Raw genomic sequence first — 25,356 nt, 5'->3', positions numbered from 1 at the left:
CAAACCAAACCAAACCAACCAACCAAACAAAAAACAGCTGATGAGGAAGAATGTCACAACATATCTATTATGCACCTTCCTCCGCCTAAGAAGATTTTCCTCTGTCTATGTTTTTGGTGACTTGACTTGTGTGGGAACATTTAGGGAGTGTTAAGACATGGAAAATTAAATCTCCAATTATCCAGAGGTCATAAGAGTCAGCCAAATTGTGTGCTTCCCTTTCCACCTCTACACCCACTATGCTGTCCTGCTGCTGACCCTGAAATGGAAAGACCACCCTCCTTTGAAATGAAATCAGATCCTCAGAACTTGCTCATCCTTGGGCCTCTCCCAAGTGCTCATGCTGCCAAACATGGCTAATTCAGCAGTAGTTTCATAACCTGGTGGGCTTCTACTCTCTTGCGACCTGAGCTGAGGTCATTGCATTCATTTCCATTTACGAAGTTGTCTTACATTTAAATCCATGTTGTCCCAGAGGCAAATGTGCGTCTGAGTTTTTCCCACTGCGTATGTGTTGCCCTCCTCACACAGATGAGGTTTTTCTGGCAGCTTTCTGTCATGTTGTTATGCTTTGAATAATTATTTTTTTTAAACTTCTCCAGTCCAAAGTTCACTTTTTTCCCTTCTCTCATGCTCTTTCCCCCCTCCCTCCCCATCCCCCCTTCCACTTTCCAACTTTTCGACTCCATCGCCATCCTCTACCCTTCCAATTTATCTCTGTGTTATTCTTGGCCTGTCTAAGTGCTGCTTAGGAGCTAAGTTAATTTAGGTGCTTGTCTGCTTGCCTGTCAAATTCTATCAAGAGTACAAAGAATGGCAAGTTAATAAACTCACAATTATGTCTGGCTCAAAGCAAACTCTTATCCCATGCTGTTTATCTGGCAGCAGGGAAAAGAAAAAAAAAAAAAAGACTAATAAAAGGGAAGAAATACAGTCTTTCACGCACATGCACACAAACATTTTTAAAGGAAACCGAATGGTTGAGTGGTACTGTCAGGTGGCCAGAACAGAATTAGCTGGTGGTCTCAGGCCAGACCTTATGGGGCAGGTGTCTGCATTACAAAAACCACAAGCACCATTTGCAGGCTTCTTGGCAGCCACAGAACAAGGACTGATGTGTAGTCTCACCAATTCAGGAGAGTCACTTGGTGAGAATTTGGGGACAGGAATGGGGAGAATGGGCATGTTTCTCCTGCTGCCAGTCAGGTGATATTTATACTATTCATAAGAGACACATCCTCCACTGGTGACAGTCTGGCATCTGCCCGGAGAACAGGCCATGCTGAGTTGGCAGAAGAGAATGTCAAGGATACATGAAATTTGGAATGAGAGCTATTGTACTAGAAAGAAAAACCTCCAACAAAGCTATACAAATAGGGCGCCCAGCATCCTGGGAATTTTGGTGAGCTTCATCAAAAAACAAAAGTTAAGCTTCATCAACATATGTTAGATTGTTCAAAAGAACAGTGTCTATTAGTATTAATTGTAGAAGTGTTCTTGGATGGCTTTGTTTGAAAGATAGAATTTGTTAGGAATAACATGCCTTTGGAAATGTCTAGAAATATATATATATATAGAGAGAGAGAGACTAAACAAACAGAAAAAAACACAGCACAATCATCTGAATGACAGGACTTTTCTTTTTATTTGATTTACTGTGCATCACATATGTATTTTCCTTTTCTCTTCACCATGAGAAAGCCTAATGTCAAACCTCCCAAGCTTCAGGGCATGGTATTTCTCAGGCTTAAGGAAGAACTTCTTTCCCTTGGCAGGTGTGGTATCAGTCTTTCTTCACTCACACCCTCTTTCCCCACTTTTGCTCCTGGAAGTGAATGGAAAGCTATGTCTTTCCTTACAGCTTTCAACAAAGTGCCCAACATGACCTTGGATGAGTTTAACCTTTCTATTCAAAGAAAAATCTATGACTTCAGATGACCAAAGAAGTAGTATATTTTTATTGCTTCATTTTTTTCTCCTTCCTGTGCCTTCACTTTTACCTGCAGTTATCCCAGGCAATTGACTTATAATGTCTTGTTCTGGCAAATAAGTGAAAACCCCTTGGTGATATCACCATTGATGCATACAGCTTTTAAGGACTAAAGTTCTGAACAGGATCTGCAATCCAAGTTTCTGCTGGACTTAACTGAATGCAAGATCAGCACTTAACAGCTGGGTAGTTACTGAAAAATTAAAACCTTGGTGTTTGAGAAGACTTCAAAGGTTTGACATCAGTAGTGAGTGGCAAAACACACATAATTAATTCAAAGATCACAGCATGCCTTTTAGCAGAATTTGTGTTTGTGTTTGATTATGTATTTTATCTGTGCTTATATATGTTTATACCTATATAAATTAGGAATATATATTTATACATAATTGCTTACTTCTGTTTACAAGTGTGAGTGGGAGTTTCCTATAGGCACTACTATATTCTTGAAGTCACACAGTTTGATAAACATGCTCAAATACCATCTGGAAGATTACACACAATATCATTGATTTAGACACCAGAAATACTCACTGAAAACAGAACTATTGTATTTAGTTGCAATGGACTGTTGAATACAAACAAGGAATAAAACATACATTTGGGTTTTATATATATTAAGATCCTACATCTTAATAATATTATCATTAATATCTAAAACCTGTTACAGAATCCCAGAATGGGATTCTGTAACCATCATAAACTGCAGCTTTCAGTTCATTAGTTTATCTGAACTTAATTAAAATGTGGTATTTTAAGTTCCTTCAGACATCTGAAGATCGTCTAGTCCAACCCTCTGAGTGGGATCACCAAAGCACATTGTGCAGGATGGCATCCAGGAGGATTTTGAATACCTCCAGAGAAGGAGACTCCGCAGTCTCTCTGAGCAACCTGTTTCAGTGACCTGTCACCCTCACAGTAAAGAAGTGTCCCATCATATTCATCTGGAATTTCCTGTGCTTCAGTTGGTTTCCAGTTGCCTCTTGTCTCGTCACTGGAAACAACTGAAAAGAGACTGGCTCCATCTTCTTGACACCCCCCCACCTCAAAGCTCCAGGTGACCTATAGTACTCCTAAGGGTAAACAATAATCTAAAGAGCCCTTTATTTTAAGTTTATGATTTGTGGCTGTGTTTTCTTTTATTATTATTATTATTATTATTATTATTATTTGTTGTTTGTTTGTCTAACTTATTTTTATTTATTTATTTATTTATTTATTTATTTATTTATTTTTATTTAAATTCCTTATCTTTATTGATTTTCCTTTACTGAGTTCCCCAGTAATGTTCATTCTGTCATGCTGATATTTGTGTTTACCCACACCATTACTTGAAAATGAAGAAATGGTGTCCCCCAAATCCTCTTGATTTCAGGTACTGTTGTTCACTGTGACTACATATTTCAAGCAGTTCCATTAATAATACCTGTCTTGTGGAATATGTATTTGTTAATACAGCAAAATTTTCTCTGAAAGCTTAAGTGATGGAACAACTACAGTGAATGTCACTTTAGATGAAAATACAAACTCTCTTGGTTTTATAAAGAAATGTGACTTCTTTGTTCATGTTGCCTGTTCGTCCATCTACATCTTTCTAGTAACTTTTGAACCTACAGTCTGAATCCATCAACAAAACCTGACGGAGGAATAGTGGTATTAAAGACAACAAGTCACTATTTGTGAAAACTCATTTATTGAAGGGCGGGAGGAGGCTGATAAAGCCTCCTGATAGAGCTGATAGAGCCTCCTCTGACACCCTGATGGAGCCTTACTGAAAAAAAGGGATCATCCTTTACTTGCTGACTTTGCTGTATGTAACAAGTTAGAATGAGCAGTCAGGAAAGCCATACTTTGAAACAGACAGTATCACCTGTCTTCTGCTGAGCTAGCAAGGCTACCAAAGATAAATAGAGGTTGAAAAGGGCTAAGGATTTCCAGGGTGGGGGAGAAAAGGTGGAAGGAATTACTGTCATATTTGGGCCAATAATTCAGGATAATGGAAGAGGCTGAGGTTATTGTAATGTGAGGGTGTAAAGCATATAGAATATGCATTCATAAGAAATTGGGCATTATCAGCTTATGGATCAACATTTTCAAGCTGCTGCACCCCAAGTCATCACTGCACTATGGTGGGTGCTTGGCTTTACGCAGCTTAATGACAATGGTGGAATCAGTGGGATTGCTTTACTGCTTAACCACTTTCTGCAGAACATTGTTGTATTATGGCCATAAATGACTACAACAAAGAGCTGCAATGTATCCTACAGATAAAAGACACTAGTTCAACATGTGTAAACAAGCACAGTGTATCTTGCTTTGAATTCCACTCTTATTTAACATATCATTTGCAGCAACAGACCTCATCCCTGTGGAGCAATTTCTTTTCCACTTGGTCTGCTTCTGATTAGTGTAAAAGAATGACGTATAGAAATGACACTATAATAAAGATGATGGATATTCAATGAAGCAGCTGCATATTAGGAGAAAAGGAAGCTGACTACTGAAGTCTGTATTAGAAAAAGAAAAGACAGACAACAAAATAAGTTTTTCATTCTGCATGTAAAGCTTAAAACCTCCGTCTAGTACTCTTACTGGTATGTCATTCATAACATAGAGTAGCAACTACTATTCTTCCCTGTGGAAGAAAAGTATTTACATGCATGTTAGGGGACTAAATGTCTTTTAGATTTGGTTTTTAGATTAAAGATTTACCCTGAAATGTCTTCTCCTCTGAAATTCATAATTCATAGGGAATAGGAAAAAAAAGATCAAACCATTTTGAAATAACAAAACAACATTCACTGTAGATAAAGCTTTTAGACCAGGGTGTTAGTAAGTCTGCGGCTTCCCTAAGCTCATACATGGATTTGGTACACCAGGCTGAGTCAGCCTAGCGTGGGATGACTGGATGACTTTATATCCTTACTCAGATTTTGTGTGAATAGTTATTTTCCTTCTGTTTGCACCTGAGGAAAAGCTTACAAGTGTTTGCACCACCTTCTAAGCAACCAAATTGAACTGGGCAACAGCTGCCCGGAATACTTTACAAGACTTCTGATTCTACAGGGATCTTGCCCTTGTTTACTTCATTTCAATTAGAGGTAGGCTTTTGTTTTAGAAGGTGGTTTAGCATGCCATTTTGAAAATGGTGGAGTGAAGTAGAAGAGAGGAGGAGGCTGAGGGGGATAAGAAGAGATTTTTATTTAATGAGTCAAATAAATAGCTGTCCAAAAGTTTCCCTGAAGACATTCACTTCTCCTGTCTGTGTGAACTCCTACAGAAAGGAATGGAATGTACCAAAGTTTTCCATAAAATGCTCCAAACACAGGATTAATCCATTGCCCTTTTCTGTGCCTCTCCTCTGGCTACAATAGTTTACGCTACTTTAAGGACATAGCCTACATATTTAGTTTATTGGATCTGATGTATGCTTATAGATGGACTTGATATTATGCTGTTTTGCATTTGAACTGAAGATGGCACCTCTCTCAATTTCTGCTGCTCTTTTTAATCCTTGTCACTATACTGAAGGAACATAAAATCAATGACACTACAAGCTCCGAATGCACTGAAGAAGCAAATGTGTCTAGTCATGCAAAGCATTGACCACTTCACATTCAAAAGAAAAACACATGATAAGCATGAAAGGTGTAAAATCATCTTAAATACATCTCTTTCAAGAAAATGTTTTAGTGCTAGATAAAGAAACTGGGTTGGTGTCCTGAAGGTGGACTTCTGATTGAGAGTAAGGTATCTCAGGAATTACATTTTCAACTGCATCATGGGGGATGCTACTAGCCAATATACCCCTTCTGTGAGTAGAGAGACTTCCTCTGAGACTGTAACTAATGTATCGTCTATTTGCTCTTTCACTTCCTCTTCAGATTTCTTACACCAGTGCAAACTGTTATACTAATGATATTAATACCAAGGAAGAAGCCTGTCTTTAAAACAGTTGTGCCAACATATATTTCAGGTAGCTTATTGTACAACCATCATAAACTGCAGCTTTCAGTTCATTAGTTTATCTGAACTTAATTAAAATGTGGTATTTTAAGTTCCTTCAGTTCATCTAGTTAACTCCTAGTCCCACAGCTGTAATAAATTTTTACATTCTAGTGGTGTTTTGTGTAGTTTACAAATCTTCTGTAATTTCTTATTATGTACTCTAAATTGTTGAGACATTGCTTAAAGGTTATTAGTGGTTTCTCTGTTATGATTTTTAAATCAAAACCAGTGCCAGCCAATGTGTCATGTATCTCAGCACATGCTACCAGTCCCTAAAGCAAATTGATCTTCACACTCTTGCATCCATGAACAATGTTACAACAGCCCTTGTCAGTTGGGAAGGACTCACTATTTCCAGACCAACACTTCAAGGACTGACTAGCATGTGTGTCCCATTGAAATAAAAACATTTTAATAAAGGCACACATACTTAGTTTCAGGATTCCCAAAGGCTGAGAACTGCTGAGAGCAAAAATAATCATTAATTATAACATCAAGACCAAATCAAAAATCTTTCGAATGATTTCATACATCATTAATGAGTAAAAGTTTTGTAGCCAAAATATCACTAACGTTTACTCATATTTAGTGATGTCTCTGGAATACAGAAATGGAAAAGTAGCTGCTTGTTTAGTCTTTCAGTACAGAGTTACTTGGTGCTTTTGCTGTCTTCTAATAAGAGTCAGAAATAAGGATATTTGTTTCAACCAGTAGGTCTATCAGGAGCTGGTTTTGCTATTAAATAACTTCACATGAAAACCATTGTAGATACATATTTTCACCAACCCACTTTATGTGTTTGTGTGTTATGTTGGTAAATACAGATAAACTTGAAGAAGCTTGTGTAGTATCAATGTAAGCAGATTCCATAGTATTTACTTTTAGCAGGTTTCCTGTGCAGGGATGGAAAAAATATTTATTGACATTTTTCACAGGACATGTTCCTTTTCCTCAAAAGTGTCTTTTGTGTGCATGTGTTTATAATAAGAAGTAAATTTAAATTGAAATTCTGGAATTTTGTAGACAGACACTCACAACTAACTCCATCTCTTCCAACATGGAGAATGAAGAACAATGAAAAAAATCAATACGCCTTCATTTTCAGGAAGGTTTGAGTCATATCTTCTATCACTGCCTTGTTCTTCAGTCCAGACTATTTTGAATAGGACAGTTGGAAGATTTTCCAGAGTAGCTATAGCAGAATTTGACCCTGCCCTTTTGAGAAAAATTATTGCAATAAATCCTCTCACATAGTTCTGCAGAACCAGAAAGCATGAAAGTCTTGAATAAGCTCTAAAGCTGTTGAAACAAATATTTCAGTGATTCTTTAAGAAATATCTTTAAATCTTTGTCAGGTTGTTCATAGTCTCTACTTGCCCATGTATGAGAAGAATGGAACAGATCCCAATGGCTCAGTCAGAAGTATCTGATCCTAAGTGACATGTTCTGTCTCATTTTCCTTCAGGACATATTGAATGTGTCATTGGCTAAGTTATGGGTACACCATGACTTTGGAAAGTAAACAAGAGAGCTTCACTTCACATTTTCTCATTATCATAAGAACATTAAAGTTTGACTCTTCACCTCCTGTACTACAGACTTACTACTACTGAAAACATAGAGTAATTGCTTAAAAAAAAAAAAAAGAAGGCCTTACCTTTTTTAAATAAAAAGGTAATGGCCATCAGTTTGATGTTTTGGAAGAAAATAAACCTGGCAATGAGGTGTTCAGCATGTACCAAAAGCCTTACTGCCTGCCATGTGTTCTTTAATGCGCCAAGGTCACCAGCAGCTGCTTAAGAATCAAATACAGTGGAAAGTTTTTTTAATATTTAAGAAACAATTGTATGTTTCACATTTTTGAAAACCTTGACTGATGGCTATTAGCAAAAATGTTATGCTCTCCAGAAGGGAGGTGGAAAGGGTCATAACTTGGTCATCAACATTTGATGCATCCCAAAAGAGGACATAGAAAGGTCTCATACTAGGAGTGATGTGTTGTTGTTGGCTATCCTTGGCCCCAGCTGTGTTTGAAACTGGTTCAGCCTTTTAGGAGTGAGAATAAAAATGTAAATTGTAAGTCCCTTAGTCCCTTAGTCTCTTAGCTGTTTGGTGTTTGGTTTTAAAAATTATGAACTACTGTGACTTTCAATCTGAGATGAGACTATTTTGTCTATTTGATCACTTTGAGTAATTGCCATTGAGTGTTCTTTCAGTGGGAAAAAGACCATGGCAGATGTCTTATTTTACATATTTAGATTTAAATACAAAGTAAAGTAAGACACCTCTCTGCCATTCCAGACTCCTTGACATTCTCCATCTAGAAGTAACTTATGGGTATCAGAGCAGCCAAGAATCTGAAGCAGCGAAATATAATCCATCCTTCCCACATCTTCTAAAACCTGACCTTTCCCAAAATTCTTCACCTTGCTTGTCTCTACAGAGAATAACAGAAAGCCTTGTTTTTCATTAGTGTCCAGTTTCCTTTGATGTCTTTTTTTTTTTTTTTTTTTTTTTTTTTCAAGAAGATCATCTGAAATGAGATCCTGAGTATATCCTCTTCCGTTCATCCTCCTCTACATAAATCCTTTTATCCTTTCTGTCCCTAATGTGTGGACAGGAAACTCCATTCTGCAAATGTGTCTTGTAAAGGCACAGACAACTTTGTCATAGCTGAACCTAATCCTCAGATCATGGCATTGCCACATGCATCCCAGAAGGTGATTTTATACATGCAACCACCTCTTCTTTGAAAAAGAATTGTGGGCATTCCCCTGATTTCTCCATTCCCCTGATTTCTCCAATCACAGCCATCCACGAGAGTGGCTAAAACAAAACTGTGTCTGTTCAGATGGAACTAGTTTGAGGTTCACACAAATTTCACACAGACAGACCAGTCTTCAGACTGTCAGTAACTTTTGACCTGTTTAAGCAAGACTTCAGTTAAGGTTTAAAGCTGAAATGTCTTCTACTCAATACAAAAGTCTTGTTTCCCTGACTAGCTCAGTTGTTGTATAAAAAATCTTGGATTATGTGGACTGGTGAAGTCACAGTGATAGGAGTTCAGCTGGGGAAAGAAAATGATTTATCTCAATTATTTGGAGCTAATACTGGTTCACAAATTCTCAGGAAACAGAAAAATATAAGCGACAAGATTCTACTTAAAGATGTCTGTAGGACTAAAAGATGATGGGTGTATTTTTTTTCAAAAGGTATTAGTACACTTACTCCCTGAAATATTCAATTGACTCAGTTGGCTCAATGGGCTAACTTATCTTTGGATAGGGAATTAGAAGGAGTAAGTAAAATAAATAAATAAATGAATAAATAGACACAGCTATTCTACATTGCATTGTCTTTCACATGTCACCTTGCCTTTTGAGGGATCCCCTAGTTCTCTGTGCTGTATATTTTCTTTTTTCTATATTTTCACTTTGTCCAGTCTATGTGACAGACTACAGCAGCAAGCTGTTTCTGTATAGGTCAAATTTTGCTATCATACATGATGACATAAATGCAGAGAAAACCATCAAGTTTCCTAAGGCTTCTTTCTATCTATTTGTTTATTTAGTTGATTGTTTTTGCAGCAGAGAACTGAGCTCAGTGGAACTACCTGCACTACAAAACTGTTCAGAAAATTCAGGAAAACAAACAAACAAACAAACATACTTAATTTAAAAATTTGAGTGAAATCTAGGGAGAGAAATTACAGCTACAATGATAACACCCTGATCTCTTTGATTTAGAGATACTATAAGTTATGCTCAGTATTTGAAATATAAATTTTAATCCAAAAAATGAACACCCAGGCAGATTTACTCTTTCTCTTAATAACACCCCTGGACCCACCCAAAATTAGGGTGGGTTAGCACCCACACAAAATTCTTTACAGTGTGCTGGAGTTTATCTAGAAGGCCAAATGATGACCTGTATTTAGTTGATTTGTAAGATCTGAAGAGATCCCGCAGTAAAGTGGAATGTATAACAAACTACTTTGAAATCTTTGACTTGAATCACGGAAGAAAGACAACCTGAAGATTGAGTATTATACATGCCGTAAGCACATAGAAATATCTTTTGTTGAGCACTTCATCTGACCACCAACAATTGCCTCCTTCCAGTGGGGATAGGGCAGCAAATATTTTTTATATGTTAGGTCATGATAGTAGATGTAATGGGAGTACAGTAGCTTCGAGAGACAGAAACAGACTATCCATGAGAAAGCGTGTTCCCAATAAACACTGACATTCTCTGAGCTTTCAAGTGTGTTATTTTTTTTTTTTTTTTTTCCCCACTGGTGTGCATTGGGTTATTTGGAATGATGGAAAGGGAACATAGAGACTTCATATGGGAGCAGAGTATACTGATAAGCTGCATTTGGACATTGTGCATTTTAGTCATGCTTCTTTCAGTTGACATGTCCAACTGGCAGCTCCCTTTGTGACATCTTTCTTTGCAGCCTTGTGTGCAAGATGTAGAAAAATCACAGATAAAGCAAACAGCTACACTGCAGAGTGAGAGAAATGGCAGAGGTAATTAGGCAAGTACAGGCCCAGTTGCATGAGGGTGAAAGGTTGGAAGCTCTCGTTCAAATCTCATTCCCCGTCACTGAAATCTGGCCATTCTGAACTGTACCAATGAAAGACTTCTGCACTGCTCAACTGTTTTACTGTACTAATTTCCCCTGCCAGCCTCCACTGCCACACACACAATTTACCTTTGGAAACAGACACCCTCAAAACGGAATGTAACAGTAGGAATCAACAGCTACACTAGATACCTCTCTCTCTCTGTGTGTCTACAAGCATCCACTTTGCCTCCTGGACAAAGCCACGTGAAGGATGGCCCAACAGCCCAAAGAATATTCTAGGAAAGGAGACCCACATTAAGAGACAGCAGGATGCAGACTGACAGTGTGTCTGTGCATTGGCACAACAGCGCTTCTGAGCAGAAGGCAGTGATACAGCTCAAATGTCCACAAAGCAAGAGAGCATTCTCTAGCAAAGAAACAGCACGGCAAGAAGAAATGCAGGAAATTCCATCTCTTGGTAAGACTGCCATTAACTTCCGCAGGATTTTGATAACCCTTCTTCTAAACTGAAAGGAAAAGATTGTAGTCAATGTCATCTAAAATTACTGTCCTTACAGTTCTTCTTGACTTTCCCATCTCTTTTCAGTAGCTTTCCTGTTTAAAGAACACAAAGACCTTCAAAAATCAGCTGCAAGCAATTTCTTCATATTAAAAACAAACAGAAATTCTGAAATTAATCCCAAGGCAGCAGCAGGCTATGAACTAAGATCTAGTTCAAAGACGGATCTCTATCTGTTAATATGGTCAATTCAGCCAAAATAAATCTTTATTTTCACCAGATGTCACATGTGGCTTAAGTATTCCCATGCAACTGCATTAGAATAATTTTCAGAGAGAAGACAGATCCTTCCCTGTACAATATAAATATAACTTCTGTGAACTGATCTTAAGATGATCCTTGATTTTCCTTTATTTTATGTGATCATCAGGCTTTTCAGGGATTAAAGTACTAAGCAAAGGTGGGTGCATCTAATAGACAGACTTGTGCCCAAATGGTTGCTAATCATGGTTCAGATGGGTTACACAGTGCCAGCTAACATCTGCAGGTAAAGTTGAGTGAAGTAATTTGAAGCAAAAGAGAACTAGACTAACATTTTCAGTGCATTGATACTTTATTTTTATTTTTTATTTTTTATTTTTGTTACGAAAGGAAAAAAGTTCTGGTTTCACAAACACCTTTAAAGAATGCACAATGGGGGATATGTTTTATAGAGATGGTAGACGATATAGTTACCTGAAAAAATGTAATGCCCTATTGAACAGCCAGGTTAATAAGAGTGAAGGAGAAACTGTGGGCAAACTCTGTAGCCCTTCTGCAATTCCAGGATCATAGAAGATTTATTTAAAGGCTCAGTCTTCAGGTTTCTGTGTTCTCATGATAATCTTAAATTAAATCGACAACAGTTCTCTTCAGACCGTCATGGCTACATAAAAACCAAAACCAAAACCAAACCAAAACAACCAACCAAACAAAAGAACTAAAGAAAGCCTGAAGGCATCCTTAATTGGATGAAGACCTTAAAAAAATAATTCCTAAATATATTTTTCTATAAATCATCAGTTTCATAAGAAAGAAATGTTGCTTTCAGGACAGAAGGAGTGAAGATAGAACCTAGGAAAAAATGTGTTACTCTGCATTAGAAATGTGTATGTTCTACATTATTAGCTGGAATGACATTCAGTTGTATCAAATAAAGTATCCAAGACTTCCTGTTTGTTCTGATCTACCTTACTAGTCCTGGACATTCTCTTCTGAGGTGTCAACTGGCAGTTTTTGCTTGCTGTTTCACCACAGATAGAAAAGTATGTTAGCACTTCTATGTCACAGAAGTATGAAAAAGGAGACAAGGATCTCAGGCATGGAAGACAAAAAACATGATGAAAGCTGAAGGAGAGATAAAAAAGATTTGACTATTGTTAGGGGAGGGGTGAGATGTTAATATCACAGAGACTGTGCAGAAGGACACTCTTTGAAGGATGTGACCTTTGTCACCAATTTTAATTATGTATATGGAGATGGAAGGATGGACTTCAGAGTCAATCTAAGGAAAAAAACAAAAACAAAAACAAAAACAAAAACAAAAACAAAAACAAACAAAATTTGATTGATAGTTTTAGCAGTAAATGAAAATCCCCAACCCTTCTGTGAGATGTGGTAACTGGAAAAAGTAAATATTAATGGAAAAGTTCGAATGAAGGACTTTAGGGAAAAGAGGTGGTTGTCATGTATCCAAAATGTCTGTCGAGTACTCTGAAACTGCAAGTTTCACAGTCCCCAAGAAAGACTTCCAAACCTCTAGACCAGCCCAAGCCACATGAATGCTTAGGGAAGTGTACGAAACCACTGCTTTCCTTTGGCCCATTCACCTAGGGTTGTTAAAGTTTCCTGCCTAGAGAAAAAGAATCTGCTACAGGGATTTCAGGAAAAATAGCTGTCTGGAACCACTATCACTTTTTTTTCTAAAGCTATAATGATGACCAGTTCACCAAAAAATAACCAATTTTAACCAATAGTATTGGATTTCATTGATGTTCACCACCCAACACAAAAAAACACTGCACTTATTAGGAATGTTTCATAATTAAAAGTAAGATACTCCCCCACAACAATGACATGGAAATGAACATTTAAATCTAACTTTCTCACTCTTAAAATGTCATCTTTTTACCAATCACTCTTCCTGATGCTGTTTAGTACTTTACCGTGCATAGGTATGAGTCCTTGCCTTCACAAATATGGATCAAGGAGAAGCTGAAAGTAACAAGGGGTAATGAAGAGGAGAGATCTACATTTTTACTGAACATGATTATTTGCAGAAAGTTTTTCACACCAGTGCAATATTTAAAGAGACATTTAGGAGTCTTGGTTGTTAAACCTGTTCATAAATCTCTATGGACAAAGCAGTCCAGTTTGCTAAACCTGTTTTTTTTTTTTTTTTTCTGTACAGCTTTTATATCATTCTTTCTTCTCCTTATCCAAACAAAGTTCGATGAAAACAGGGGATGAAGGTGATTATCTATGTTTTGAGATTACTTTTTTGTTTAATCTTCATTTTCTTATTCTGTCTGGACAGTTTGCCTATATCCTCTATCCTCTATTCCCTGCCCTCTCCTATCTCCCCCATGTCCAAAGCTTTCACTTTTTTTTTTTTTTTCCCCATTTTGATCACAACTTCATTTTCTCTGTTCCATGCCTGTTCCCCCTTCCTGCCTTCCTGAGGGTACACATCTCTTCCAACTTTGGGCAGACCAGAATGTACTTTGGAAATATCCTTCCAAACCTCCTCCCACAAGGAGTTAAACCTAATATTCAGAGAGCACTTCAATTTTAAATGTAAAATTTTGTGGCATTCTGTCTGGTTTAGCCAAAGAGCCTGAAAGAGAAAGTTTGTTCAGAGGATGAGAGGCAGCATGTGATAGTTTTTGATTTCTTGCTGGGAAATGCATAAACTAGGTCTGAAACAGGAAGCTGCAAAAATGTGGCATCCTCTCCTCTATGAAAATCTTGTGTTCACTAAAAGGGAAGTGAAAGAATTGCCAGGAGCTCCCAACTGGCTATTGATATGCAGTCAAACTTTTCACCCTCACAGTTCCACCACACCCTACTTTAAATCTCAGCTCAGATTATTTTTATTTTTTTTAAAAATAGCTCATGATTTAGTTGGGCCTACAGTTCACAGAGATTGTGTTGCCACTAAAAACAGATAGCTAAACATGAGCGGGTAGAATTCAAAGGATTGAAGCAGATATATTTATTTGTAATTTATTAAAAAGCTCTGAATGTAGATTAATGTTCCTTATTCAATACTTTTTTTTATTGTTTCACCTGCTATACAGTGGGAATTGCAAAGACTGTCTGGTTATCTAATCTGATTGTAGCTGCTTGAAGTGTCTGAGGATCTTCTGAGAAAACATAAACTAAGAAACCACCCACAGTAATACCTCCCAGCTGCCCTCTGAAGGTCAAGGCTCTCTGTGAGACAGCTCTAGGCTCTAGGACCCATTCAAGTCACAAGCAAGCAACTTCCCTTGCATACATGCACCTTACTGATGTCATTCACCCCTTCCACTAACATTTGCCTTGTTTGATCAGAGAAGGAGGCATGGAGCTGTTTTGTCCTTCATGCAAGAAGTCTTTATACCATAATCCCCATAACTGGCCTTTGAAGTTCTTGTTACACACATATTTATTTTTGGAATTTACTTTCCATTCTCTGTGCTGTGAACTGGATCCTGGATCTGATCATTTGGGGGCCCAAAGAAGCAAGCTCAAATATGGTAGAGGAACTCTCTATGATGTTTTCATTTATCCCAGCAGGCACATGCAGCACACAGTGCAATATATACTGATTCCATCCCAACAGTGGGCCTTGTTTGGAGTTCTTTGTCAATTTTCCTGCGTTACGTTCTTGTCTCTTTCTTCCAATCTCTTTCTTCTTGTTACATCAGTCCCACGTGGTTAGATGGTGGCTCTTTTATGACTTCTTTCTTTTTCTAAGAGTTTAGTGAACCTTTCCTCCCCCTTCCCCTTCTTTCCCCCTTTTCTACCTTCTCTCAATTATCAGAGATTTTGTTGTATTTCTAAAGCTGAAGTAACCAGAATAAGATATACTATGTATGGTATGGTAATCCTATTTTTAGATATTAAAAAGTGCCGCACACAGAAATTGTTATATTTTGTGAACCTGGGATGTGTAGGAAAAGATTAATATTTCACTCCACAGTTACTTCTGTGTCTCCCCCACCAAAACACCCAGATTAATTGCCCACTGGGTATACATGAAGACTGTATATTATTTTTGTCTCCTTGTTTCAAGTGCCAACTGATGCCTAGTAGCTGACCTTGTGGCTTGCTGAACATTCCTGGATTTATCTGGAGAAGAATCATGATCAGACTCCCAGTGGTGAAGAGTATGCCTTTATTCAAGTAAGGAAATGTTAGCTATCAAAATCATTAGACCTCATTTCACTAAGGAAAAATAATTATTGGTAGAATTACATGTTGCATAGCTCATGACAGCAAAAACAGGTTTTCTGTTAACAGCTAGCAGCAACCTTTTCCATTTACACTGGACCTATATACTTCAACATTAGGCAAACGAATATTACAGAAAATGACTTAAAACTATAGCACCACAACTAATGAATTGTCATTTTCAGGACCAAGTTCTGTCACATCAAGTTAATCTATGTAGTGTCCTGTCCAGCCTGGGATTTATTTATTTATTTATTTTTAATACAACAAAATAAGGTGTCCTATAAACTTTTGAACCTTTAAACTTTTTTTTTTTTTTTTTTTTTTTTTTTTTTTTTTCAACAAAATATCTAAGTTAACAGGGGAAAAATACAGTTTCTAAATAAAGTCTTCCCCTAGGACGGCATTTTTGTCTTGCCAAATTAAACTAACCAAGACTTTTGTTTCTCCAGCAATTTAGCTTCCCAAGAAAAATACACCTGCAGCTATGAGGAGCCTTGCTCGAGCATGCAGGCCTTCTGTTTCATGAACAACATTAGAGGGCACTTCTGCATAGTGGTCGGCTTAAGACAAAGAAAGGCAGAAGCCTGACCTTACCAGCTGAATTGTTCTTGAATTTAGAGGCAACGTGAAATCTGTTTCAGCCTCACCCAGATTAAGAACTTATTCTGTAGACAACCTCTTTGATCTCATTAAAGCTGCTGCTGGACCTGCTGTGAGGGAAGCTGGGGACTCATTCTTTATGAGGAGGTGAGTGGCCAGGGCAGTGAGGCTGAGATGTGGGCTCCCCTCCTGCCCCACATTCCCATGTTCCTGCATCCAAGAAACCCTGTCCCTGTGAGCTCCCACATGGTGCTAGGGGTGCTGAATCAGAGGCAGCTGTGAGAGCTGTATTGCAGGATGCAACAGGCATTACAGTTTTGACAGCTTTACTTTTTTTTTTTTTAATTTATTTTTTTAGTCTTTCTGCATGTGATGCTCTTGTATCTTCTGTTGACAAAGGCACGTGATTAGTTTATAATCTCTGTTTTCACTGAAAGAAAAACAAACAGCTTTCTAACCTGTGTAATTGTAGACAAAAGCTTGAAAAGGAGATTCTAAAAGCTTCAATATCAGAAGGTCATTGGGAGGTAAAGTAAAATCTCAAGGTTTATTTGTTTATTTATTTTATAAATGCCATAATTTTTGAACTAGTTTCTTTATTTTAAGGGTGCTGACTCACATTTTAAGAAGGTTTCAGGTTAGCAGTGCAGACATAAGCAAACAAAAATCATCAATGTCATTAAATAGCTCTACTTTATCCAAAATCCTCTAAGCAGCCATTTTAATATGTGCTTTTCTTCAATGAAATGATCTCTTCAAAAGACACAACATTATCAGCGCATGCAGAGAGAGCTCATTGGGCTTATTTTCCTGTTTACTGTTCTCCAAGGCCTGGCCTATGAAGTTGATCTTCTGAACCCAGACTCGCTGAAATTTGATTACAATTTATCCTAAGCCTCTCCCCATTATGAGGTAGAATTTCACAATATGCCTCAAGAGCAATCTTCAAAGTCTGCTATTTTAGAGACTATCCAGACAAAGCCTGCTTGGTTTAGGCATCAAGTTCCACTGTTTGCTTTGAAACTCCCCCTTCTCACTTGTAACATTAGGGAGAGGTTGTAGAACCTGTTATAAAGTTTTCTCTCAGTCTCACTTTGGGGACAAGGAAGTGAAAAAAGACAGAAAATCAGCAGGGTATCATAAAAATTTCAGTCTTTCTGGAGTGAGAACTCAAAATTTAGACCTTAAATTATTTTATGCAGTCCTATCCCAGGATATATAGCTTTTCATTTGAAATTATGTGTTCATCATTCATGACAAAATTAATGCTTGGCCTTCTCTCCAGCTCGGCAGGTACAGCTAGAAATCAGGATCCTGTAAAGACTCCCAGGTAGGTTGTTATCTTGAGGCTACACCTCACCTTCCATCACTAGTGCTGCAACCATTGCATAAGTAGAGTGCATCTTGCTGTATCAGTTAACTTGATCTGTGACTTTTCCTGGGCAAAGATCTTGGTGTTGTCCCCATTCATACATATTTGTAAGTAGCAGTCCTACAGAAGAATGGGGGCTAGTTGTTGCTAGGGCTGCCTGGTATAATGCACATGCTTCCGTGGGAGCAGTAACATTTGTGCATGTGTTCACCCACCCCTCCACCCCATTCAGGAGCATGTTTGCCACGCATCTAGGCAGCTACTCTATTCAAGTTTCAACCATCTGATTCATGCAGCAAAAAGTCTCCCCACAGAAAACATACTGGCTGAACTGCTTTGTTTTTCCTAGAGCAGTACAAACAGTTATTGCAAGGGGAATTTTAGGAAGATTGTGCCTGGCAAGGAAAACTCACTAAATAAATATGTGATGTTAATTATCCTTTGCCTATTTCAAGTGAACATTTCAAAGTGCTTTGCAAACCATTAATTAAACTGCAATTTAGTACCATGAGGTAGTTAAATATTATTAACACTGTTTTCTGCAGGTGGGAGACTATGACTCAGAGGGTGAAATGACCTGGATGAAGTCTGTCAGCAGCAGACCTGAGAGCCAAACCTCCAAATTTCAGCTCAGCAGCTGGCTGTTCTTTAGACCTTTGTATTGTGAAAAGATGTGGTTACCTTGGGGAGTATGATGAGTGCAGGTCAGAATTTGAACTGCAGGTCCAGAAAGCATGTAGCAGGTCACCCAGATAACAGAATGGTGACTGGTAGGAAAGGCGATTTCTGGGGCTGTGCCATAAACATGGCCTTGGAGCACCCCCAGTCCTTGGAGCACCTCTTGACTGATTGCAGGCTTAATTAGAACCATTAATTACATCTGTGGTTCTGATCTGTTGCTAATAACTCTGGTGATAGATTTCATGAACAAGGCTGGCATTTAAGTTTGTTCTGCACTTTTGGCAATTTTTTGGTCTACTGTTTCTCTGAAATGGCTCTACCTGATTCACTTACCCCACACCACCTTTGCCCTCCTGCATACACTTAACCTTTCCTTCCTAGTAAGCAGTAGTGTAAAAATGTCTTGGCTGAAATGTTCACAGAGCACTAGGAGTTGAGCCTCCCAGACCATGTATGTTGGCCACAGAGTCACAGCTGGTGGAGGACACATCTGAGGTTGAAGACTGACTCTTTGGAAAGAGGCACAGAGTGTTGTTTCCCAAAAGCAGGACATGGATAGTGGGAATGTTTGGCTAGCCCCTTGTAAGACTCATGTTTTGATATCCACTACTGAGTCCTGCCTGAGACACACTGTCCATCAGATACCCTGCCAGTTCCCACATTCTCCCACCCTCTTGTCTGATCTTCTTCCCTTGTTTAATCACCTTAAGCTTATTGTCAATGAAAATTCTGAATTAATGAAACAATAAAAGTACCATAAAAGTTAAGAGAAATTAAGAATTCAGAATAACTGGGAAAAGGCTCACCTAAGGCAAATAGTGAACAGGAGCAGACCTGTGCCCTAGGACCTGTGTATCTAACACTGTTCAGGAAAGGGCTGGAGGTGTTGGGAAGGCTAGCAGGGAAGGCAGTTTGCAAAGTTCTCTGGTTGGAGTGTTCATCTTTGGGATGGACATTTACAGCAAAACCAAGTAAAAGTGCAAAAGGTGGGGGCTTCTTCTATATTCAACAGCCTGGCTTTTATGCTGCTAGTACACGTTACACCATTTTGGTAGATGCTACCTTCCACTCCTTTTAAGAGATATAAATATCCCTCTTTTCAACTGCACTTGGCAACCATCATGATCTACTGGGAATTAGCTTTCTGAAAAGTAAGCTTTTTGTGGTGTTGGGGTGTTGGGGTTTTTGTAAGCTTGGGGTGTTGGTGCAGACAGCCTGAGGCAGGCCGAGTTGGTGACAGAATCTGTACCCAACTACCCAGAGGATGGACTTTTCCCTATGTCTCAGAGGCTGGGCTACCTCAGCTCACTGCCACCGTAGGGTAAGCTTGTCCTACCTGAGCATGGCAGTTCTCAGGCACCTAAACAATGCCCAAGTAATGCCAAGTGTCATTTGAAATATGATCCGTTATGTATATACGTGTGTTAAGCTATGCATTTTCTTATATGTATTTCTACATCTATGTATACATCTACTTACGCATTTTTCATTCACATACTTACGTAGGTAGGAGATATGGCCGATGAACAGAAGCAGTGTACCACTAGATGGGGCTGCAGGAGGAAAAAGATGAATGTGGGATGGATTATAGGCGATTCATCATGATCAAGCTGAGTTGTGTGTTTAGTATCCTGGCTGTGTGGAATCTTTATTGAAAAAGATCAGCCATAATAGTAGCTTGCAGCACCTGTAATCTCACCACGGGAAGGGAAGCAAGTATGATTTCAAGCCAAAATGCACAGTATTTTACCAGGAAGAAAAACATGGTATCTCTTCAATTGTAAACTCTGGGTGAATGTGCTTATACATTCAGAGCATAAGGCAGATGGTAACAAGCCACATGCTTGTGGATTATCCCACTTTTTCCACATTTGCATTCTCAAAACCACTTTTGGTGCCCGTGGTTTAACCTCTGTTTCCCTAACTCCTGTTTATGAGTTGAGTGGTCACATGTCATCATGTTGAGTGGGAAAGTGTGTACAGGGGATAAGGAGGTGGAAGTGATTCCATATGGTGAAACAACTGACTATGCCAGAGTATTAAAACAAAACAAAACAAAACAACCAACCAACCAACCAACCAAACAAACAAACAAAAAAAAAAAACAGAAAGAGGAAAAAGCAAAAGTAAAATCTTTTGAAGAGATGGGGAAATGAAATGCTGAAAAAATCTGAAATGCTTTTGACTTCATATGAAGGAACAGTCATATGCATGTGAAAGGGAAACTTATGACTTGGAATGCTGATGATATAAGTTTTGGTGTTTGCAGCAAGGGCGAAGGTTAGACAGATTTACCTTCCTCTGCTCTGCACAAGATTCATGCTGAAGGCTGAGATTTCAGTCAGGAGACACTAGGCCCCTGGAAGACTGTGAAACTGCCAACTGTATTTTTTCTTCTAATTTTAAGCTGCTAACTAGAATAAAAAAAACAACAACACAAAACAACAAAAATTCCTTTAAAGCATTTTCTACAGTTCTGTTCACAATAGTATTATGAAGTAAGTGGGGCAATGCTAAGTATGTACTTGCACTTTGTTGAGACAATTCATTAGCTAAGCCAGTTCTTACGCTTCAGGGAAAGGCGAACAAAACACAACAGATGTCCTTTATTCAAAGTGGGTAACAGGGGTCAAATTTTTTTATACTACTAGATAAGACAGGAATTATCACAAAAATATGGAATAAACAATGTTTTTATTTTTTTTATTATTTTTTTTTATCCCAGGTTCGAATGAAAATCAGACAATATTGATAAAAATCCATTGTTGCAGGATGAGGATATACAACTTTTGTGCTAGCAAAACCAGATTACAGTACCACTTTTGTCACCATAATCAGTTAATACTCCTAGTAGTTTTATTTAGGAAGATCGATCAAAGATGAATGGGAATACAACCCCAAAGCATACTTCTACAGTATAAGCTTTCATAGGTGTTGTGTGCTGTAAAAAAAAAATCATAAATGAAAGGGTGTTTTACCTAATGGGACTGAGATATCCAATTTTTTGAGTATACAACATTAAGCAGTTTTAGAAGGCAAGATCATCAGCTGCATGAAACTTCTTGAAAATCAGGTGTCTCTGAGAAATTTCTAGCTGGGCTCACAAAAGCAAATATATTTCTGAATATTTAGGTCAAAGGTCTTTGATTTTGCGAGTAAATCATGTAATCATAAACCAGTCCCAGAAAGGGGTTCAAAGACCAGCTCGACTGGCATTCCTACTGTTCATTATCAGTGGTTCTCAGGATCACAGACTGAATTGGAGCAGGTTTCAAAAGTCAGACTAAGAAAACAGCATGTGGTTCAAAAGCACTTAGCTTTGCCTTCAGGGGAAGCAGATAATCTTTGCCAATATACCAGGTGATGCATAGACACCAGGGTGAATTTCAAACTTCTCTTTGCCATCAGCTTCATTGTGGCTAGGATTTAAACACAGTTGTTTTAGGGACACATCCAATACTCATTTTATCAACTCAAAGGCTTCCATTGACCTAAATGTATGTGCCGTCACAAATTGGTTTACTCATAATCACAACTCAGGAAAAACTGTTGCAATTCATTATTTCAGAAATGTATGTAGAACAGATTGGATCTGGGGGCAGGGGGAGCAGAGAGGTTGAGGTGCGGGGTCTGGAAATAAATGACAGTCCCAGGTCAGACTACTCCAGCTAGCTCCAGGGTGGCAACATCAAGCCTGCTTCACCCCTTTGAAAGTGGATTGGATTTCTCACAAAAGGTCTGAAACTTTCCCTGAAGCAGGTTTAAACCTGCAAATTGTCCCAAAACACTTTCCATCCCAATAGACATCCTATCACAAACCTGTTCTATATTCTGTAAAGCTGGCGGTGGGTGGCTTTCAGTTGACTTCCTCCCCACACACGCTCACTGCCCTTTGCTGCCAAGTCAGAGAGAAGAAAAATCATATATGCTCACATTCACCAAGTGATCTCCAAAGCAACTTAATACCAGTTCAAGTCTTCCTTGTCTTATAAATTGGATTCGTTCTGTAGATTGTTTACCTACCACTTCTAGTGTGTCTCCAATAAATTAAAATCTGCTGAAGTGGTAAAATGTACGAAAGATATAGTGGATGGTCTGCAGGCTGTACAGTAGAACCATTATTCTAAGAGGAAGTAGGAAAGGCAATCATAAAATTTTGAAAAATTATGCAATAACTTTGTAGTTATTGCCCATCTGTATAGATTACAATGATCTACTTCACAGACATATAAATAGAACTGGAAAGTAAAAGATGTGCTCTTTGCCTCCAGATGTAGTACTAGGCTTCAGCAAATGAAATTCAATTAAATACTTAAGAAAAAGTCTTATAAGCATTCATCAACACAAGATATCTAATCACCTCTCTCCCCCACCCCCCACTCTATGTTTTCCCTCACTTTCACTCATCCCCACTCAGGACACCTTTAGAAGAAAGATGACTAAATTTAATTGCTTCATTTTCAGGACAACCCTGAAACACTACATGACTTCATTCTCAGAAGGCAACAAGTCCCATAAATCACACCTACTGAGTGCACCCATTAGAGCTCCAGTATGACAACTTTATGCCTAATACTCTCCAAACAAGGACCACACAAAACCAGGGCTTTAAAATCGCTGTTGACTCACAGTGGCTTTTATAACATGCACTCTGCTCAAAAAGACTTAACTTATATGGTATTTAATCATGTTTGGGCATAGGAGACCTCTCTCTGTTTCAAGACAACATATGTTAAAACAGAAGTAAAAGCAGGATATATTTGGCAGAGTTCTTTCCCTTGCAGTTCCCACAGAGAAAAATGTCAGTATAATGGAAAAACAATTGTTTCATTTTGTAAAGAAGGAATCCTGATAAGTGTGTCTTCATAAAAATTGAAAAAAATGTGTGTTTCCATGACAATGGAAGAAAGGGGTGGGAAAGATGGTTTTTCTGGATTGATCCTCAACTGCCGTATATCTGTGCAAACCCAAGGGAGCTGCTAGAGCTGTACTCACCCACTTGGGAGGCTAAATGTTTCATGGGTAGATCGTGCTTCCAAGAATATTTGCACCACTAGGCCTATGAGTGGTGTACTAACTGCACTGTAATGATCTCATTTGTGTCAAATGTGAGCATATACTCAATTGCATTGTCAAGCCACAGCACAGTGCAAACACCAGAGAGGAGTGAACCCCAGAGAGGAGCTGACTGATGTTGTTCACGGAGTGAGGTAAACAGCTGATATTAAGTGATGGATATACAAAAATATCCTGGCCTAGCTGCCCTGCAGAGCCTGTAGCCTCAGAAGCAGAGGCTGCCACTTCAGGCTTCTGCGTGAACAAAGGGCACAGAAGGGGCTTGGCAGTGGATCCAAATATTTTCATGTGTTTAAACCAGGGCTCCCATTGCTTTTCTCCAACAATGTGACATGCATCACTACGTCTGACCAAGAATCAGTTATTCCTTCACACAATAGCATTTTTCCCTACCCTCCCTACGGCTACAAAAGAGACCAAGGGGGTGAATCTTACACACTGTCTAATGGACTTCCTTGCATTTAGAAGGCAAAACAAGGGGGGTTATATAATCAGGCTGACATGCAAACCAATAGAAATTACAATGGTACATCAGGGTACATTTCTTAAGTATTCAAACCACAGTGAAAAAAATACCCTCCACAAAACTACAAGGGTCTGACTGAAACCCACAAAAGCTGGGAAACACGGTAAGGTCTGACTGAAAGCCTGTCCTTATTTCACCCCTGAGGAAAACGAGAGAGTATAGATGGCATTGGCTGCTTTTTGGTGGGCCCCAAATATGCAGGAGAACCATTAAGCCTCACAAACCAAACATAAGGCTTGCAGCTGTATCCCCTCTCCCATTCCCAGACAGCTAGCATCTATCTCACACAATTTCAGGGCAGCACTGCAGCTGCCTTCCTTCTGCCTGGGTCCTTCACTCACACAGAAACCAACTGTGGAGCTGCTTCTCTGCTTTATAAGTTTCAAGTTAGCAACTGCCATACTTTTCACTCTGCTTACTCTTATCTCTCACAGAAAGTGGTTTCTGCAGCATCAACAATCCCAAAACAATAGAAAAAAAAATGTGAACAGAACAGCTCTGGATGCCTGTTTTCCTATGGATTTATGCCCTGTTCTATATTCTTCATTTCCCCCTTCTTTATTACACCCACAGCACCTCCCTTCCTTCCCCTCTCCACAGTGGCCTGGCATATGCCTTAGTGGTATGCACATGCTGCCTGGTCAGCTGGTTGCTACCTTTTCAGGTGGATAAGGAACAAAGTTGTTATTATTATTATTATTATTATTCCACAGTGAAAGTGCTAATCTGAGTCTTCTTCCTCTACCCAGCTACCCCTTTTTTATGAAAATTCATAGTCACTTGTCTTCAATTTTTTCTGTGCTGTCAAAATGAGCTGGAGTGGAACAATTCCAAGCTCTTTACCATCTTTCCAGTGTTTTCTACTCTGTAAAGTAGGAAAGAAATTTTATTTTTGTTTCTGAGGTGAAGAGCTAAGACTTGCAAGTATCAGAACACTAGTAAAGTATTTGTCATTTTATAGAATATTTAATTCTTAAGTATATCTGACTAATGGGGAGCATAGCCCTCAATCAAGAACTTAACAGAAGTTATGGAAATGAAAGGAGCTGAATGTAGTCCCAAATCCCAGACTATCATTGTAGTTCCATCCTCCTCCAGCCATCCCTTAGTGACCTATATTGTAAATAGCTGAGGATAAAAATAAATAAATTACATATATATGGGGAAAGAGATAAAAGAAAGACAGATTTCAATTTGATTTGTACAATTTTCTGGTCCTGAATTCCATAGTCTTAATTCACACATACACTTTAAATCACCTTGGAAAATTAGAGCTGTTGAGGAAGGCAAAGTCTATCTCATGCCCTGTATTATGAACTGATTTAATGACTCCCTATGCCTTCCCTAGCCACTGCTATTAGAAGGATACATTTCTCTACTGAGAGGCAGTTTTTAATTCTAAAAAAAAAAAAAAAAAAAAGATTAACACAATCCTATTAGAGTATAATTTTTTTCTGTACCTCACTCTTCTGGATGGGAAGCAGCTTGCTATAAGAATGAGAGAAGCTTCAAAATGCTTACTTAAAGTTGGGGA

The 25,356-nt window shown here is 38.5% G+C and overlaps 1 long non-coding RNA gene across 1 annotated transcript in view; it reads left to right on the top strand.

Annotated features, from left to right (window-relative positions):
• Positions 1–16,662, top strand: part of LOC137850245 (uncharacterized) — a 46,404-nt gene extending 29,742 nt beyond the window's left edge. The window contains exons 2-3 of the long non-coding RNA XR_011092399.1: positions 15,407–15,516; positions 16,017–16,662. This is a non-coding gene — a long non-coding RNA (uncharacterized lncRNA). The remainder of the gene's footprint in view (positions 1–15,406; positions 15,517–16,016) is intronic.
• The last annotated feature ends 8,694 nt before the right edge of the window (positions 16,663–25,356 follow it).

Source organism: Anas acuta, chromosome 1 (genome assembly GCF_963932015.1).
Source record: "Anas acuta chromosome 1, bAnaAcu1.1, whole genome shotgun sequence".
NCBI lineage: Eukaryota > Metazoa > Chordata > Aves > Anseriformes > Anatidae > Anas > Anas acuta.
This window is presented reverse-complemented; position numbering and strand designations above follow the sequence as displayed.